Source organism: Acipenser ruthenus, chromosome 7, assembly GCF_902713425.1.
Source record: "Acipenser ruthenus chromosome 7, fAciRut3.2 maternal haplotype, whole genome shotgun sequence".
In the NCBI taxonomy this organism is placed as follows: Eukaryota; Metazoa; Chordata; class Actinopteri; order Acipenseriformes; family Acipenseridae; genus Acipenser; species Acipenser ruthenus.
Genome location: NC_081195.1, coordinates 1,353,609 through 1,368,495, shown reverse-complemented (window position 1 = coordinate 1,368,495; position 14,887 = coordinate 1,353,609). Strand labels below are relative to the sequence as shown.

General features: G+C 39.3%; 1 pseudogene; it reads right to left on the bottom strand.

The window, feature by feature from the left end:
* Nucleotides 1-6: 6 nt before the first annotated feature.
* Nucleotides 7-14,201, bottom strand: LOC117415202 (nebulin-related-anchoring protein-like; annotated as a pseudogene).
* Between the last annotated feature and the right edge of the window lie 686 nt (nucleotides 14,202-14,887).

Sequence of the window (14,887 nt, the reverse complement as noted above, 5' to 3'; positions counted from 1 at the left end):
ATTCGTAATTAAGCTTTGCACTATACATACAAACCAGAAGATAACTTTGTTTAACATCTGCAGTACATTCCACAAGAAGCGATCAGTGTGCTATACCAAAGTCTTTATTTACCCTTCCAAAGCACATCATAGATAAACAAACATTGTATTGTCTCTCTGGTACACAGCTGAACCTGTCAGTTAAATAGTGAAATATCATGCCATACATCATTTCTAAATACATATCAGATATTAACCAGTAAGCAACATTCATCATGACAAATTATAGATATGAATACTAGTGTTGAAAACTTTAAAGTACATTAGTAAGCCCCATAAACAAGTCCCATAGACATGTTTAAACTGGCATTAAGAATCAGAGCACAGACACAGCACTTGTGTGGTTTAAATGCAGCACAGGAGCATACAGTACTATACTTGGATTCCTGAGGGACTCTACATAGTTTTCTTATTCATCTGCACTTTCTTTCTTTTAACATGAAGGATCTCAGTAGCATCTAGGTTAACCCCCGCTTGCTGAAATTCCTCTCTGGTTTCCTCCTGCTGATAAAAGAAAAACAAAACAAAGAATGTTGTTCTTAAGGCTGCGTGCATCGCAGTCTATTCCAAACCATATCCAGCTGGTGTTTATAATGGGGCCCTTTGTGATCAGCATGGGTATCAATATTTAGTTTAATGTACTTTGTTAAATATACATTTTTATACACATACATACAGTCATGTGCAAATGTATTAGAACACCCTATTGCTTCTGTTGTTTTGTATTGCTGTGCATAGGAAATCAAACCGCTGGAACTAAAAAATGTTGGAAAATTGTCAAAATAGGCAAATTAGTCTAATTTAATTGATGACTTTAATAGGCCACACATGCAATTAATTTAAAATAGTAAGAGAAAAGGAGCACATAGCCACAGTGCCTATTGTTTCTATATCACTGATTACTGAGGTTTTCATGCAGGTAGGTATATAAAATATATAAAATCTTGAGTTGTTCTAATACATTTTCTCACCACGTGCTGCAGTGTGTTCCAGGTCCAGCCCCTGTGCGTAGCCCAGTTCAGCCGCCCGCCTGGCCATTTCCACCTTGTGGGAGCCTGGCGGGGTCCAGCCAATACCTCGCATCCAGCTCAGGTCCGATTTATAGTTAACCTGCAAAGAGAGTGAAGAGAAGCTTGAAAATGATTCAAATCCACGCCAATTAAGTGCATTTAAAAAAAAAAAAAGTACTGCATGTGTTAATAAGGTTATTCCATGTAGCAATTCATTTTATTTTTATAAATACTATTATTATTAGTAGCAGTAGTGGTAGTAGTAATAGTACTATATTACTATTAACCACAGAAATGTACTGGTACACTTAGCGCAAGCACAGAGAGCTGAAGACAGTGGCATCTCCACAGGTGTGAGTCTCAGTGAAGACACTCGTATCGCTCTGCAGCTTGTACACTTTGTATGCTTCAGGTTCAGCTGCTCTGGGCAGTGAAGACACTCGCATCGCTCTGCAGCTTGTAGGCCTGCTTTGCATGCTTCAGGTTCAGCTGCTCCGGGTCGCAGGTATACTGGTGCAGATGCTGTCTGTAGCTCAGGTCGCTGGCTTGCTCCTGGCTTTTCTTGGCTTGGAGGAAGCCTGGCTGATCGCTGTGGCTCTTGTACTGGGACCTGGTCTCCTCTGAATGCTTCTTGTACTCGTTGTTGCTCTGGAGTTTGCTGACCGATAGGAAGTGTTTCATTTTGGGGTCGTCATCGACGCAGCGGAACCCAATCTGCTGACCCTTATCCTTCACGAAGGCCTCTTTGTATCGGAACTGAAAACAAAACATGGATTCTCTTTTCAATTCAGGGTAAGCACATGAACAGAAAGTGCAATCCAAGGGAACAGCCTGTGCCTACCTTACTTGTGTTACTCCTAGATAATGATCATAAAAAGCATAATGATTTATAAGAGGTTTGATCATATTTACATTGTGGATGGGCTCTAATGAAATAGGCTCTGTAGCGCTTGTTTTTGTACAAATATCTAGTACATACAATCATGTTCATGCATTGATTCTTGAAATACTTACATCACTAGCGATTTCCCTTGATGCTTTAGCTGTTTGGAAGGGGATGGCATCCAGTCGAAAGTCAAAGCGGGCAGATCTGATCTGGTCACAAGATGTTTTATAAGCTTTCTATTACAGAAGGAAATGAGGAGTATAAGAAGAATGGTGCTTTAACAGTTAACAGGTTATACTCCATTGTAAATGCGTGACTTACATCACTGATGTGCTGAGCGTTCAGACGGGCTCTGATGAAGTCGGGGTGGTCAGGAGGCAAGGTGCATCTGTGCATGGACTCGGAATCCCCAGACTTGTACAGCCTCTGTAAAAAGAAGCCTTGTGAACATTTCGCATTGTGTTCATGCACGTCTTTTTTGACTGCAGTGACTACGGTACAGCAAAATGTGTCTTTCCATTGGATTTTTCAATCTTGTCTACTCTGCCTAGTCTGCAATTATCCATGGTAAGTTTGCAGGTAAGCTTGCCTGTGCAATACTATGTATTTAACACTGTTTACTGTGCTTGCCTTAGCTTCACTGGGAAGTTCTTTCAATCTGTTAAGACTGTCAAAACCCCAGCCTGCTGCAGGAGGAGATACCATCACATGGGGGGTAAGATTATACTAAAATTTAAAAGCACTGTAAGTGGATGGGATATCTGTGCTCCTACTGTACCACCCATAAAACATCATCTGTTCTCAATGAACAGCAAATTGGATTCTTCAGATCAACCTGTAAAAATACATCATGTTCAAATTGCTGCCGGACTGTCGTACTTCACTGCATTGCAGGTAGCTGTTTTCGCATGAAGCAGGTCTGGAGAGTCAGCCACTGAGGTGAACTGCAGGCTGCCCGGGTGCTGCCGATAGTTCTTCTACAAAGTGAATAGGAACAAACTGAAATTGAAACGTTATTAACTATATACACATTCCACTAAGACTTCAGCTTAAAGATTTAGTGCCCCATAGTCATCAAAGCCTTTTTAAAGAATGTAGGAAACAAACACCATCACAGTTCAATAGACTTGCTGAAAGAATTCTGTTGTGACGCCAAGAAATCCTCTGTTGTAGCTGTTTACATTAGCTATGTCCCACTCTGATTCCAGAGTACTTTGTTTATGAAGACACAGTTTGCTTACCTCGCTGATAAGTTCTCCAGCCCTTTTTGCAGTTTCGATCTGTGGGGTGCCTGCTGTAATCCAGCCCACTCCTTTCATGACGTTCAGGTCTGATTTGTACAGTTTCTGTAAAAACATGCAACAGAGGAGGCATACAGTATGTGATCAATCGATTTGCTAAGCACTAAACGTTATTCCTGGAGTGGAACTTCTGGTGTTTTGCTTGTTCTGTTTGTTCCACAGTGTAGAGCAGTGGTTCCCAACCCTGGTCCTGGGGACCCCATGTGTCTTCTGGTTTGCTTTCCAACTGAGCTCTCAGTTACTTAACTAGGCCCTTAATTGAAGTAATCATTTGCTTAATTAGTCCTTTTTAATTGTTCTCGGCTCCTAAAAAGTTGCAGATTTCTAGTTACTTACAAAATGTTACAGCTAACTTGAACTGTTTAAGAGCTGAAAACAAGTACTAAGGTCTAATTAAACAAATGATTAGTTAACTTAAGGGTGTAGTTAAGTAATTGAGAGCTCAGTTGGAATGAAAACCAGAAGACACATGGGGTCCCCAGGACCAAGGTTGGGAAGCCCTGGTGTAGAGTGTTCAGCCTTACCAAAACAGCACAGTAGGACAACCTTGGCTGTGGTAACAGGATTCAACTTCTTATGAGAAGGTGTTTATAGCTGCATGCCATGTGACTCTCTTACCTCACTCTGCAGCTTATAGGCCTTCTTTGCCCACTGCACCTTCATGTCATCCGGCAGTACAGTGTAGGCGTGGACCTTGGTCTTGTAGTCCTGATTGCTGGCCAGCGCCTGAGCCTTCTTGGCATGGACCAGACTGAACATGTCCATAGCCAGGTGGAACTGGGAGCTGGTGTCTCGGGACTCCTTCTTATACTGCTGCTCGCTCTGTAACTTGGCCATCTGCATGCAGTGCAGCAGCTTGGGGTCATCCAGAATGCTCCTGGCTCCAATGTGCTTGCCCTTCTCCAGCACAAAGTTGTGTTTGTATTGGTACTGAAGGAGAAAAACACAGTGATTGTCATCGGCGATCAGCGTAAATGACCCTGACAAAGCATTCTGGCAATGGACCAACGGATATTTAGGAAAATTAGCTGTAAAGTAGGCACTTTTGGGACCTGGGATTGGCTATTAAGCAGAGTTGCCTGTCACCAAAAGAGCCAGAGAGAAGTCTTGGAGCGTGTCTGTTTACAATTCCTGAGGGACCGAGTGCCTCCCATCCGGGTGCCGTTGTCAAGCTCAGCTCTAGGTGGCGCCTCTGTAATGTTGAATAACTTGACTGGAATGGAGTTTTGGTAAACCAAGCAATTGGAAGACTTTTTCAAAGTGCAGCAAATGGAAATGTAAAACCACTGAATAAACCCCTGAAAATCAGCGAAAACATATAATAAGATACAGGATAGCAGTCTACTTACATCACTTGCAATGTCTCCAGATGCCTTTGCAGCCTGGAATGGGATGGCGTCCATTGTTAACTTATAGCCCTGAGCCCGTAAATCATGCCAGGACTGCCTGTATTTTGACTGAAAAAAAGAAATATAATTCTGTACGATACTGTATCACATTTCTGCACCGCAATATTAGAATGATAGAGAATACAAACCACTGATTCGCTTTTGTTCTTTTGAATAAGCTCTAAAGTTTAGCAAGTATTTTTTATTACCATTATTGTTAAAAGGAAATGCTTTTACTGTATATTAGTGCTGTACCAGTCACTCACAAGTTAATGTAAATTACCCTGTGTGAGTGTGTGTTAAACGACGGCATTGACCTACTACAAATTCCTATTAAGTAATTACCTCACTGAAATTGGCTGCATTAATCTTTGCTTGGTTGTGCTCAGGTTGACCAAGGGTCGGGGTATGATGATGTCTGGCATGTTCTCCTGCTTCTTTGTACAGACGCTAAAAAAAAGAAAGAATTGTGAATCAACGGGTTTAACATAGTATGGAATGCATGGATTTAATGAGGTGTCTGTTTTTATTGGATACAATGGCAATCAATGTTAAATGACCAACCTCATTGGAAATAATGTTGCTTAATTTAGCATGGAGCAAATCAGGAGAGTCTGTCACAGTTGTATGCTTGAATGAATATGGCTGTTGACGATACTTTTTCTATATGGGAAAGAAAAAACATGAATATATAGCATTAAATCAATAAATATAGTTTTCCTAGCTGTAGGAATCCTTTTTAGATGTTATCAATAAGCAACTGAAAGCCAGTACCTCAAAAGCCCTTGACAACGTGGTCTACAGTGTGTGTTAATTCTGGCCCTTCTTGTGTCATTATGGGTGTGATAACAGATGCAGTGCAATAAGGGATACAGAGTGCAAGTGATCTTGTACATGGTAACAGGCTCACCTCGCTGAGCAGCTCCGTTGCTCTCTTCGATCCTTCGATCTGCACGGCCCCTGTGCTGATCCAGGCCACCCCTCTCAAGAAGTTCAAGTCAGACCGGTACAGTTTCTGGTTGAAAAGAAACAGGCGTGTCTTTGGAATTGTGGAGCAAAATCCCCAGCGGCTACTGTACATGCAGCAACCTGGCAGGACATGTTTGATGATACACTACTGATCTGCTAATAATACAGATGATAATGGAGAGGAAAAACTCCTGCAAACACCTTACACACAAAACAACACTACAGTCAGATTTATTTATATATATAGAACCTGGGGCGAGCCCATTCCCTCTCCCCTCTCCCGACCTGCTCTCCTTCTCGCACTTGGTTTGCTTGTCTGTCGCTTCGAACTGAACTCCCAACTGCCGTTTAGAAAGGCTATTTATAGTTTAAAAACTGCTAATTAAAATGATCCACGAGTGGCAATGTTACCTTTATTTATTTATTTTTTTTAAATATAGCATTGATAACATGGTGCTTTATGCATGGTTAATTCACGGAAAGTAACATTTTTGCTTCACTATATGTGCATTATAGAGAGGGAGTTATTTTATTTTGTATATTAGTCAGATACTGAAATCCTTGTCTCTGTTTAAGCTGCTATTCCACCGTACCTCGCTCTGCAGCTCGTAGGCCTTCTTTGCCCACTGCATCTTCAGGTCATCGGGCAGAGAGGTGTACTGATGAAGCATGTACTTGTAATCCTGGTCGCTGGCCAGAGACTGGGCCTTCTTAGCATGCACCAACACCATCATGTCCATAGGAAGGTGGAACTGGGACCTGGTCTTCTCTGAGTCTTTCCTGTATTTTAACTGGTTTGAAAATAAACAGCCATTGTTTAATTAAAGGCATTAATGCAAGATGATTTCCTAAACGAGTAAATCATAAAGGACTGCCCTAGAGACTCTACTGCAGCCTGTCAAGCAGTTACTCCAGGCACTGGAGAGACCACACATTACACAACAAAAGTGTTCATGGAATTTAACAAGCAAATTATTCCTCCAATAGTGAGTTCAGAACCTTTTCAGGCATTTTCTCGTTTTGTAAAATATGATTCGAGTCTCATTCGGATGCACGGCTTGGGTTTAGAACTAGGATTTCAGTCTTAATTGGAGTGGTGGGAAATAAACTGATTCCTGAGCTTCATACTCACATCACTCTGCAGCTTTCCTGCATGGACAGAGTGAGAAATATTGATGTCATCCTCCAGTCCCCTCAGTCCAACCATACGGCCCTTCGTTTTCTCAAACGCTTCTTTGTACTTGTACTGTAAGCAAATTATAAAACAATAAATAAAAGGTTGTTTTAAATCATGTACTGGTAGATAAATAGGGTTTCCTTCATTTCAGAAGAGAACAGTTTCACATCTAGTACTGTAAAAAGCATTCCAAGGAATTTAACAAAATGAATCCCAACCGTCAAAAATTCTATATATATATTTGTACCAGAGAAAAAAAATTCAAAAGAAATATATGATGCATCTATACAAACAAATGCGCATAAGGGCCGACTAAGAAATAGGACACAATACTTCCTTTTTCTTTTAACAGCATTAAAGATCAACAGAGACAAGAATCAAGCCCCAGGATGAGAACCAACTTACATCACTGATCATTTCTCCAGACGCTTTAGCGGCCTGGAATGGAATTGCATCCAAACCCAACTTGGACCCAGCGTCCCGAAGCTTAGTCCAAGATTGCTTGTAACGAGCCTGTATAAGGAGCACAGAATAAGGTACTGTAGAACTCACTGACCATGTAACAGATGTATATCTTTAGTCACTAATGTTTTTGCTAGTATTATCACAGATATTTGATTTTAGACAGTCATTTTTGTGGTGCCCCATTCATTCTACACAACTTTCACAAGTAGGCCCGCAATGTGACAATGCCCACTTCTGGTTCTTCCCATTCACTTCCAGTTTGGCCCCACCCATTTCCTCAAGCGAATGTCCTCAGAGAAGCTGTCCTCAGAGTGCAGGCAGGATTCTTTGTATTTTGTTTCAGTAATGGCTGGCTCATCATTAAGTCTTACGACTGACGGGAGATGGTCAGAAGGAATCTCATGAAGTGATGGTCAGGGGATTGAAGCAAGGCCCAGCCTTTATTATTTCATTCAGAAGGAATCTCATGAAGTGATGGTCAGGGGATTGAAGCACGGGCCAGCCTTTATTATTTCATTCAGAAGGAATCTCATGAAGTGATGGTCAGGGGATTGAAGCATGGACCAGCCTTTCTTATTTCATTCAGAAGGAATCTCATGAAGTGATGGTCAGGGGATTGAAGCATGGACCAGCCTTTCTTATTTCATTCAGAAGGAATCGCATGAAGTGATGGTCAGTGGGTTGAAGCACGGACCAGCCTTTCTTATTTCTTAACCTTACGGTTAATGGGAAAATGGAAATGTAACTAAATGAATTCCTACCTCACTTAAGTTCATTGCAATGAGTTTGGCTTGCAGGTGCTCTGGAAGGTTGTTGGTCACGGTGTAGTGATGCTTCACACTCTCGCCCTGTTCTTTGAATAATCTCTGTGAAAGGAACGGCTCCAGTTTAAGGGTACTTGTAAACATGAGCACACAACACGCATGCAAAGTGTTGTCTTAATGGCATGATTGAAACATATGCTACAAAGGAAAGCACGACAGTGAGGTTAAGAGAATAAAGGAGCTCACATCCACAGCCTGGTTATAACTAATCTTGGCCTGAATCATTTCAGGTGTGTCTTTGATGCTGGTGTGCTTCAGTGCATATGCATGCTGACGGTATTTTATATAATGTGTAATTCATTTCCAGATGTTTTTTATTCATGTTATCCTGGATATAGTTAATCATTTCTTCTGAGGGGTTCTGGAACACTGATTGGGTAATTTTGTTTTCATCTAACAGCTGGATAGTTGCTTCTTCACTTAAAACATGTAATTGAAAGCGAGTTTCTGTGTAAAAGAAACCCCATCCTGACACATGAAAGACTATTTAAAGCTCATTCTATTCATACAGTGTGCTGAGGCTCCCATCACTATAACTAGGGTTCATGCTCTTCATATCTCACAGACGTTATGCTTTTGTAAGTTCATGCAGTCTGCAGTTCTATATGTTTATAACAGTCACTATTAAATATGACTACCTCCAGTACCTTGGTAAGACTTCCGAAGAGTTATTCACATTGTAATTGCAGTGTAATAATCAAGGTGCAAGATCAACAAGCTCAACACCTCCACAGGTATCCTGCTTGTATTTACCTCACTGACAAGGTCTCCTGCTTTCCTGGCTTGTTGCACATCCAATGATCCTGCAGCTGCCCACCCAACTCCTTTCATCCAGTTTAGGTCAGACTTGTATTGGTTCTGAAAATTATAAAATGAACAAAAAAAAAACATTTAAAACAAAAAAGAAAATATGATACATGTGAACTAAAACACTACGATAGCCTGTTATATAATATATTTTACATGGGGTTTCCATGTAAAACAGTTTTCAGACAAAGACCGTAACAGGTTTTAACAGCACTTTAACATCACTCTGTATTCCATAAGCCGCCTTTGCCCATTCCAGTTTTGTCAGTCGGCACAGAGGTGTAATGGTGCAGGAATGTCTTGTACCCTTGGTCTGTCGCTAGGCCTTGGGCCTTCTTGGCGTGAGCGAGGGTCAGCATATCCAGGGAGGTGCTGTACTTCGTCTTGTTGTCCTCATACTCTTTCTTGTACTGCAGGTCGCTGTGCAACCTGGACATTCTCGTAGAATGAGCCAGCTGAGAATCGCCTTTAACGTCCTTTACTCCAATCATCATGCCCTTCGTCTTCTCATAATCTTCTCTGTACTTGATCTAAGGTAATATATATATATAATATATAAGCGGTCACTGATTGTGAACTGTATGGCTCCTCTACATAGTGCTGATAAGGTTAGCCACATGCAGAATGCAGCTTGTAAAGGTAATAACTGAGGCAGAAAAGGGTACAAATAATACAACAGTTTACTAATAAAAATAAAACTTACATCGCTTGCAAGATCCCTCTTGCTTTTCGCTGCCAAGATGGACAGCGCATCCATACGAAGCTCAAACCCTTTGCCTTTTTGCTTTTCCCAACTACTCTTGTAGGATTTCTAGAAACAAGGAAAAACAATACAGAACACCTCCTTCAATATCTAAAGGAGTTTGGGCTTTTTCCTGTTGATGGCGTTTCTTTATATTTGTAACCCAGCAATGGGCTGACCCTCCAGCTACTTGCCACTCTTCTCGTGTTAAATCTGCACACCAGTAATACTCAGTGTTAATCAGAGATGTAGCATGGGTTATGGATTACTTTCATGGTGTACTGGTGAAGCGTTTGCTCGGTGCCTGCTTTATACACAAGCTGTTAATAAAATAAGTTCAAGGTAATGCATGCATATCTATCTATCTATCTATATATATATATATATATATATATATATATATATATATCTATATATATATATATATATATCAAATCAACCCTTATTTGAACAGAATTAGATTTTTCGAACAGAATATGGGTTTTTATGTAGGCGATTTAGAAGAACGAAAATCCACCCAAGTACAGTGTGTGTGTGTGTGTGTATGTGTGTGTGTATATATATATATATATATATATATATATATATATATATATATATATATTACTTACATACATACATACATACATACATAGCCCTGTATTTCACTGTAATGACTGGAAATCTTCCTATTAAAATACATTGCAGTTAAGAGCTTACCTCACTCTGCATCTCCTGGCTTTTCTTGGCATGTTTAATGTTGAGGGTGTCAGCCACCTGGGTGAATTTCAGCTCATCAACCTTCTGTCTGTACTTTTTCTAAAAAATAAAATGTATATGTAATTTGCTTCTTCATTTCAATTATGCACAGTATGGTTTTGGACCTTCCTCTGCTAATTTCTAAGATCCATGTCCTGTCTGTGCTACAGTATATTACCATTATTAACTGGCTGCTGTATCCATCCTGTTACTACTAGAAATCAGCAAGCTTTCAGAACTAAATATGTCCCTTGATTACATGAACATTGACTGAGAAGAAATAAAGTTGTTAACATATATTTACATTAGAATTTGATGATAAAGAAGAAAAACAAATAGTAAATAAAATATGTCTCCACAGTTCCTTTTCTTCAAATACAATTCTGTTTTCTTGTCTAGTCTGCCTTGAAGATGCTGTTATCTTGCGTCTCTCAATCTGCCCCCTTGTTACTTACCTCACTGACAAGAGCTCCTGCTTTCTTTGCCTGCTGAACGTCAAGGCTGCCCTCTGTGACCCATCCCGCCCCTTTCATCCAACTCAGATCTGCCTTGTATTGGCTCTGAAACACACAGGAATGAGGAATGAGGTGCCGATAGCTGAGGTGTCTGTAGAAGACTATATGCTACACTACTAAATGCAAAAATGTGACTTAAAGCAATCAATGATTAACTTAAATACTTAAAAGTATTAGGGAAAAACACATTTAAAATGTACAAGAAACAAAAACAAGAAAAAAGTTCACTTTTAAGACAAATCTTTACTACAGGAGACAAACGTGCTTAATTGTACCATACAACACTACAGTAAAATCTGCACCAAAGCAACCTTTCTGGCCTTTAAGATTTTTAGTTAAAGAGACTGTGATTTAAAATGTGCCTCAGGTTTGCAAACAGAGTTGGATATTTTTTTTAGAGGGAAGCTTTTCAAATGCAAAGCTCTACACTACAACGTCCCAAACCCCTGGTCCCGTCTCTCTGACCTCACTCTGCAGGCTGTAGGCCTTCTTTGCCCACTTGACCTTCATGTCGTCCGGCAGCACTGTGTACTCATGCAGCCTCTTCCTGTACTCTGTCTCACTGGCCAGGGACTGGGCCTTCTTGGCGTGGCTCAGGTGCAGCATGTCCAGAGGAAGATGGAACTGGGACTGGGTTTCTTTAGAACCTTTCCTGTAGGCAATCTGGCAAAATGGGAATGTCAATTATCAGGAACCCATATAACCATATGACAAACGCTTTGCTATAATATACTACAGTACCTATTACTGTATAGTACATTATAGGAAACAATAGTGTTTTTGGACAGTACTATAAGCATAAGGATCCATATGGGACAGTGAAGAATAAAACATCTACTTACATAATGTTTAATACACTAACCTTATCCCATGTCTGTACTACCAGTAAACAACTTAAAGATACATTGAAGGAAAACAGAAAGACTTAATCAAAAGGACTTATATAGTCTCACAAACCGCTGTGCGCGTCAGTCAGCTCTACAATGGTATCGTCATCCAAAAATATGTGATGTCCTCTTACAAAACACACCAATGTCTATGCTGTACTAATACAAAAAAGCAGCAGAATGTTTGCAGAACAATAAAGCAAGTGAAGTGAACGCACCTCGCTGCTCATCTTGGCAGCCTGGAGTGAGTGCAGGGTCTTGGAATCGCTCACACTGGCTCCCACTGCTTTGTCTTTCATTTTCTCATAAGCTTCTCTGTATTTAATCTATTTAACAAAGAAAAACAGCTATCATGGTCATCTTTTATATATGGAAGCGTTTCATGTAAACAGTAAAATCTTCAATTCCCTTCACTATTAGCTGACAAGAAAGACATGCAGTATGAGTGATGGCATGAGCATTCACACTTACATCACTAGCTAGATCCCGGGAAGCTTTGGCTGCCAATAAAGACATGTTATCCAGAGTCATCTCACAAGCCTTTGATTTAGTCTTCTCCCAGTCCTCCTTGTATTTAATCTGTGCGGGCCAATTAAAAACAAAACAAACAAACAAACAAGGTTTAGAAAGATTAACCCCATTGGGGTTGATTCAATCGATCTCATAAATCGACAGATCTAAACACCACTTCTTTAAATCAAACCTCATGTTGTGTTCATTTAACACAAGCTTTTTTTAGCATGCATACTAATGGGTTTTTAGTTAATTTCAAACTCCTCTACAGAGGTGTCATATAATCTCAGTCTCAGACCAGAAATAGAACCTGCAGTAACCCAGACCAGCATCGTCACAGGAAGCTAAAGGCTTTCCTAGACAGAAGCAATCTTTCTGTTTTTGTTACAGCATCTGAGTGCATGATTTGCATGCCCATTCTGATGTGAAACTCCGTCTTGTGCACAGAGTGGTACAAACTCCATGATCTGTGACTGAGTAATCTTTTACCAAGTGTCTATGTTAGGCTTCTACTGTCACTGTATTATTTATTTTATGGTAATGTATTGACACATGATATTCAATACATGATAGATACAATACCTAATTATCAGGATAGGTAATCCTTTCCACATGTATGTGGATTTGGACTTTCCAGCTATTTTCTTTTTTTTTTAATCAATATTTTAACTTATCCGCAACACTATTGGAAATACACTTGCTGGTTTTGTTTGTTAGTGCTATGGAATTTTTGTATTTTAACTAAAGATACTGTCTATCTGAGCAGCACAGAGATTGTCCTAATAAAAGCACCAACTCATGGAAGTCTACCTGGCTAGCTTCTGATAAGGCTCCTGGCTACAGAGAATACAACTCAGACAGAATTGGTTTTACTGTATGTGTTTGAGACTTGTAAGGTAGTCTTTATTAAGCAAATGAATCACAGAAAGAACAGTACACCTTTTTTTATTTTTTTTCTACACTTACCTCACTGATGGCTTCCGATTGCTTTTTTGCATTTATGTTAGCGGGAGTTTCATACACGCTGGTAAAGTCGTTGTTTTTTGGGTTGTGCCTGTAGATTAATCAAATATGTCACTGTTTTAAGTTACCTTTAAAACATATTTCTGGTTGTGTATCTTAGTACAGTAGGTCATCTTATTCTTTTGTAAATGGTCTGATGTTGCAGTTTTAGTGGGTTGTTACTAATTGAGTGTTTTGAGTGTGTGTATAATAGCAGTTTGGCAAAACAAAAAAATAACATTAGATTATACAGTATATGCATTTAAACACATATTTAAAATAAACCAATTACAAATACAAAAATAATCTGTAAATCACTCACACTTGGCAGTATGGCTTTTTCTGATGGCTGACAAAATTATTTGAGGTAAGTATCATCTTATAAATCTCACAGTGAAAACACCAATTCTATACAAAAAAAAGAAATGAAAAAAAGTATATTATATTAGAAATGTGTTTAACTATAAACACAGTAAACCACATTACCATTGGTTTTGTTTTTTTAAGCGCATAAAGATTATTTTAAAACTGTTAATAAGCTGGTAAAGCACTGTACTACTAATAGATACACTGCATGGTTTACATTGATGGCATATGGTATTCACTATTGTTCTTATAGCTGAAAGTGATTTTTTTTTTTACATTCAGATTTGGTTTTCAGTCTTAATTGTGTGCATCATTAAATTCTATTTCGTAGTGTTTATTATTATTATTATTATTATTATTATTATTATTATTATTATTATTATTATTATTATCAAGAAAATAAACTTACCTGATCTATACAGTTGATTTTCTCAGCTGGGTAAACCACATAGCCACACCTAGCACAAGGCTGGACATTCATTTTGAAACTGAAGCAAAGGTTTAATATTGTATAAAATATGATCAGTTTCTTCCCGACCCACGTGCGTTAAAGTTAGCCCTCCACTGCGTGCCTTTCTGCCTGTCACATTAATGTGTGTTCCGAGACCCGCCTCTTTCTTGCTCTGACGGTTAGGGATAGCCGCTAATTGGCTTTGCCTGCTGTCCATCCAGCAACGGACGTGTATTGCGGCCAGGCAGGAGCTGGTAATAAACTGGGTCACTGAGTGAGTTTGGAGTGTGATCCCAAGTGCTTTCCCTCTCAAAAATAAATGTCATGTCATAATGTAATACCGCAAAGAGTTGCACAACGAAGTAATAATGGGAAGACAGTCATTTTGCTATGTTTGCAGTTTGAAACACATGGTCGAAATGAGTGGCAGGACCAAATAGACTTTTTATTTAAGAATTTAAATAACATAATTTTAATATTGGGCGACCTATGGTATTAAAACGTAGTTTCTGACGTGTAAAACAATGACCAATGTTAATTATTGTATGGCCAGCTAATTTGGGATTTTAAAATCCCTTGACAAATAGAATATCGATTCTTTAACTTCGCATTGATAAAAAAAAAAAAAAAAAAAAAAAAATCCAGCCAGCGTTTATTGCAAAAGTGTGTTTTCTGAGAATCCAGAAATGTACTCTACAAATTCATTGTGTGGTGATCCTGACGGCTTGTTTGATTGTAAGCCCTACCTGTATTCTATGACAAGATCAATGAACATTCTGTGAAGCGTTCAATTTAATGTATTATTAT